The following is a 5,427-nucleotide window of genomic DNA, read 5'->3' as shown; positions in this document are numbered from 1 at the left end:
TGAAAATACAAAAATACCTTTTTCTGTATAGTAAATCCCGGGACGAGTTGTTACAAACCCAATTCAAGCCCAAGTCTGACTTTGACCTTTGACCAGTTGACTCTGACTGTTGACTCGGTCAACGGTCAACGGTGACTCTGTCAACTGTCAGAGTGACTTTGACTTTGACCAGTCAACGGTCAACGTTGACTTTTTGAGTTGACTTTTTGGGGTTTCGTCTAGGACCTCTGCTAGGCTAATTTCGACGTCCTGGACCCGTTTTTGAAGTCCGTTTTTCCAAATTCAATCGTTTGAATAGAGTTTGACTAAAGGTACTCCTTTATGTGAATATGTGCAATTATTAACGGTGATTACGTTATACCTTTTTGGTACAACTTTGCACCATCGGTGTACGGTGAGTGGACCCCTTCAAAAGCATGTTTTAATAATAGAAATGCATATATGAAAAGCATGATTTAATACTTATGTTTTATGAAGTACCTTATGAGATAATATGCTTACTGAGGCTAGTTTGAATTATTACTATTTTTCCTATAACCCGTGTTCTTATAGAATATCCGATGGATGACAATATGATATTTAGAACATGTTTCGAACACCTCTTTATAGTATAGATGATGGATGACTTTATACTATGAAGTTGCTTTTCAATATATATATGTTTAATGGTTTTGTACTTACCTAGTGGTCCTTTCTGCTACGGGACGTAGGGATAGATTTCGGTCCGTCCCGGGCGACGCTTTGGTGTTAGCATAGGGCCTGGAGTGTGTTTCCTCTTGCTATTTAGCACAGGGACGGGGAGCTGGCATGGGGCCTAAAGTGTATTTTCCTCTGACTGTCTGCTCAGAGATGGGGAGCTGGCATAGGGCCTGGGGGTTATCGGACAATTCACTAGTGTTTATTACTTATACAAGTTATGAATTTGAGATACTGCACATCATGCTAGGTTTCGGAAAACCTATGTTTTTCATTATATATGTGTTTTCATAAACCTGGGGGTTAGTATGTTGATAACTGTTTTATTATATCTATATCAACTTGGTCCACTCATGTTTGTTTTGCGCCCCCTTTAGGACCTACGAACGAGGATTACGATTTAAGCTACGAGGCATTTCCCTACCAGTGATTCAGTGTTATATTTCCTCTTCTTCGACATCTATTGTAATATAGCACATCTCTATCTTAAATTTTGTTTGTACTCTGTAATAGACGTATGCTCTGACATTATGTGTTTGACCATAATTTTATAAATTAGGAGTGAACTTTAGTATTGTGTTGCTAGTTCCTGCTACCTGTTTTAGCTTATTTATGAGCTTTTACTTAAATTAAATGGCTTTCGTCACCCTTCGGGTGTCGGCCAGCACGTGACCATCCCAAAGTCCCGAGGACATCGGGATCGGAGCGTGTCATAAAACACCTTATTAATCTGAAAAAGGACATTCGGCCCAATACCTTAACCATGTAATTTGTCGGACATTTTTTTCTATCACCACACAAGGTGACAAGAATTGAACCTATGGCCCTCTCTACCCAAAACAGATGAGAGGTATTCTTCCTTGTTTGTAGGGTTGGTTCAGGTGCGCAAGCAAACCAGCACCTGACACAACAGCAGGAACTATGGCCTAGTATTCAGCACTATTGATAGGTCTCAAATTCGCAATAAGGGATACGAAAGCTCCCCATGTTGTAAGTGGTTGGGTGATTCACTTCTAGTGCAGTCTTAGATTGAAGAAAGTTTCAAAGTTAAAGAGAATCATCTGAAAGCCTATTGGTTGAAGGCAATGAGATTGATGGCAATGTTTGAAGGAGTACCAGTTGACCATGTCTCTCAATCCAATTCATTGTTGCGAGGAGGGTTGTCAAGCTTGTATAAAAAAAGACGTATAATAAATCGTTGATTGCAATATATTCTTAAACCTCTCCACCGTGCCCTTAACCAAGGTGGAGGCTCAGCGGGAAGAGTTCGGTAGTTGGGACTTTGTTCCATTCGCTCAGCTGAAAGAGTGGGAACTCTATTTCTTCTTGTAGTTTCCGTGTATGATTTTGGATTTAGTGGACAATTCAAATTGTCGAAGTCCTGTTTCACCAAACTCAACCCCTTTGCTTAATAATAGTAGGGATTTTGTAAAGTAATCACGTCCACAACGTAAACATTAACTTTGTGACAGTAATACAATGTCACTTGTGTTATTAACTAACCTTTTGGACTCTAAATTTGATGATTATAGTGTAACCTTGACATAGTCGTTGTGAAATTCCGTCTAATGCAAACATCATGTTTAAGGGATCATATGCGATGAAAGGAATAAACCTGTAAGGAAAATATTTTTTTTGTTCTTCCTTTGGTTATATCTGAACTATTTTTGTATTTATTAATAACAACAAGCTTAGCAATTGTTTAAATCCAATTTGATGGTCAGACACAACTAAAAATGATCAATACATTCAACGTCCCCTTTTACTGCTATATCAGTAGAGGCCGCATTTCACTCTGTAATAAAATGCTGGCTTTGTAGGTACAGGTAACTTCATGCTTTCATTTGTCAACATAGATATCACCTCTGACATGGTTGGCCGATGGCCTGCATTTTCCTCTACGCATAGTAGACCGATTTGGACGCATCTTAACAATTGATCACTAATACATGTTTCGGCTAGGGTTGGATCCATTAGCTCTATCCCTCTACCTTCTTTCCATAGCTCCCATGCCTGAAGAAAACATTGATTAAAGTCATTGAATATCATACGTCGAAAGATGAGAGAAACTTATTGGTAACTGCAGTGATTTGTTTGACATACATGTCCTACTAAGTTTAGCACGCGATCTTCATTGTGTAAGCTGTTGTTTTTCCTTCCGCTTATAATTTCAAGCATTAACACTCCATAACCGTATACATCCGATTTTACAGAAAAGATTCCTGCCATGACATACTCAGGGGGCATATAACCATTGTACCAAAAGAGGAAAGAAAATTCTTTAGCACATTTCATTTATGTAAATGTGTGTTCCTTAACCGAAAGAAACATGTGATAAGAGTATTTTTATGTTTATATGAAATTTTTCTTACAATGTTCCGACAATCTTACTAGTATTTGCTTCCAGTTCCTGCGTGAAAATCCTTGCCATACCAAAATCCGCAATTTTGGGGTTCATATTTTTGTCAAGCAGTATGTTACTAGCTTTCAAATCTCTATGGATCACTTTCGTTCCCGCGTATTTGTGCAAGAAAGCAATCCTTGAGTGATTCCTTCAATTATATTGAGACGCTTCTTCCAATCTAGGAGCGCACCTCTGATTGGATCTGTGCAGTACAGAGAAAGTTAAGTAAGAATATTTTGACACACAGATAACAAACTGAACAAATAAAATAAAGTACGTAAAGTAATGTTGATTCCCAACAATATAAAAAGTGGTCCAAGCTTTTGTTTGGCATGTACTCATATATCAACATCCTCTCTTCTTCATGAATGCAAAATCCGAAGAGCTTAACAAGGTTTGTATGTCGGAGTTCATGTATGAGTATCAATTCATTCTTAAACTCTGAAGTTCCTTGTCCGGAACACTTTGAAAGTTTCTTCACAGCTATGTCTTCTTCCGTTTCCAATTTTCCCTGAATTGATTTTCCATAATATTCTCAAATGTTTCATAAAGAATTTATTATTACAAGGCCTTACCTTATAAACAGGTCCAAATCCCCCTTGTCCGAGCTTGTTTTCTTCTGAGAAGTTGGAAGTGGCAGCCAAGACGGTGTCATAAGTAAATACGCTTAAATCATGTTTTCCCATGATACTAAACGATTGGTTCTGTATCCCACCTATTTAGTTTAGTGTTGGATGTCAAATTTCAATCTGGAAGTTGTCAAGCATCTGAAATTCTGTCTAACAAGTGCACTTTAGGATTAAAGAACATACCCGAAAATATTTTTCTTGTTCTTAGATAGGTAAAGATGCAAAACACCATTACCAGTAGAGCAGCAGCAATAGCAATGCTAATCCATAACCACTTACGTCCTGCATGTACAATACAACAACAACAACAACAAAGCCTTTTCCCACTAAGTGGGGTCGGCTATATGAATCCTAGAACGCCATTGCGCTCGGTTTTGTGTCATGTCCTCCGTTAGATCCAAGTACTCTAAGTCTTTTCTTAGGGTCTCTTCCAAATTTTTCCTAGGTCTTCCTATACCCCTTCGGCCCTGAACCTCGGTCCCGTGGTCACATCTTCGAACAGGAGCGTCAGTAGGCCTTGTTTGCACATGTCCAAACCACCGTAACCGATTTTCTCTCCTCTTTCCTTCGATTTCGGCTACTCCTACTTTACCTCGGATATCCTCATTCCTAATCTTATCCTTTCTCGTGTGCCCACACATCCAACGAAGCATCCTCATATCCACTACACCTACGTGTTGATGCTTCACCGGCCAACATTCTATGCCATACAGCATTGCCGGCCTTCTTGCCGTCCTATAAAATTTTCCCATGAGCTTCAGTGGCCTACGACAGTCACACAACACGCCGGATGCACTCTTCCACTTCATCCATCCAGCTTGTATTCTATGGGTGAGATCTCCATCAAATTCTCCGTTTTTTTGCAAGATAGATCCTAGGTAGCGAAAACGGTCGCTCTTTGGTATTTCCTGATCTCCGATCCTCACCCCTAACTCATTTTGGCCTCCGTTTGCACTGAACTTGCACTCCATATATTCTGTCTTTGATCGGCTTAGGCGAGGACCTTTAGATTCCAACACTTCTCTCCAAAGGTTAAGCTTCGCGTTTACCCCTTCATGCGTTTCATCTATCAACACTATATCGTTTGCGAAAAGCATACACCAAAGAATATCATCTTAAATATTAAGTTTGTGATCTTCGCTAGATTGCTCCGGTCATTAGTGTGGATAAGTATGTAAATGGATAGAGACATGAAGCAAACACAAGATGTACGTGGTTCACCCAGATTGGCTACGTCCACGGAGTAAAGGAGTTCTCATTAATTGTGAAGGGTTTACACAGTATATAGGTTCAAGCTCTCCTTTAGTGAGTACAAGTGAATGATTTAGTACAAATGATATTAGGAAATATTGTGGAAGAATGATCTCGTAATCACGAAACTTTTAAGTACCGAAGTGTGGTATCGTCTTCACTTGCCTTATCTGTCTCATAGGTAGATGTGGCATCTTCTTTGGAAGTACTCTTCCTCCCTCCAGGGGTGGTATCTTTAACTGGTGGAGATGCACAAGGTAATGTATCAATTTCACTTGACGCTTACTTGTAGTTTCAGGCTCAAGCGCGATACAAACCATGTAGTAGGAGTCCCCCAAGTCGCCGAGCTAGGGGATCTGCTGAAAGAGGTGACAGACAAGGTAAGCAATCAAAGCTCCAAGCAATCAGTCCCAGATCAGAAGTTTGATTTCGAGTTCCGGCTGATTG

General features: G+C 39.7%; 1 long non-coding RNA gene across 1 annotated transcript; it reads right to left on the bottom strand.

The window, feature by feature from the left end:
* Positions 1-4,626: 4,626 nt before the first annotated feature.
* LOC139192067 (uncharacterized) lies at positions 4,627-5,427 on the bottom strand. Its single transcript, XR_011575862.1, has 2 exons — positions 4,831-5,427; positions 4,627-4,780 (listed from the first exon to the last, which is right to left on the bottom strand). It is a non-coding gene; the product is annotated as an uncharacterized lncRNA (long non-coding RNA).

This window comes from Malus domestica, chromosome 15, assembly GCF_042453785.1.
Source record: "Malus domestica chromosome 15, GDT2T_hap1".
Classification (NCBI taxonomy): domain Eukaryota; kingdom Viridiplantae; phylum Streptophyta; class Magnoliopsida; order Rosales; family Rosaceae; genus Malus; species Malus domestica.
Note: the sequence above shows the minus strand (reverse complement) of the source record. Positions and strands in the feature narration are given on the sequence as shown.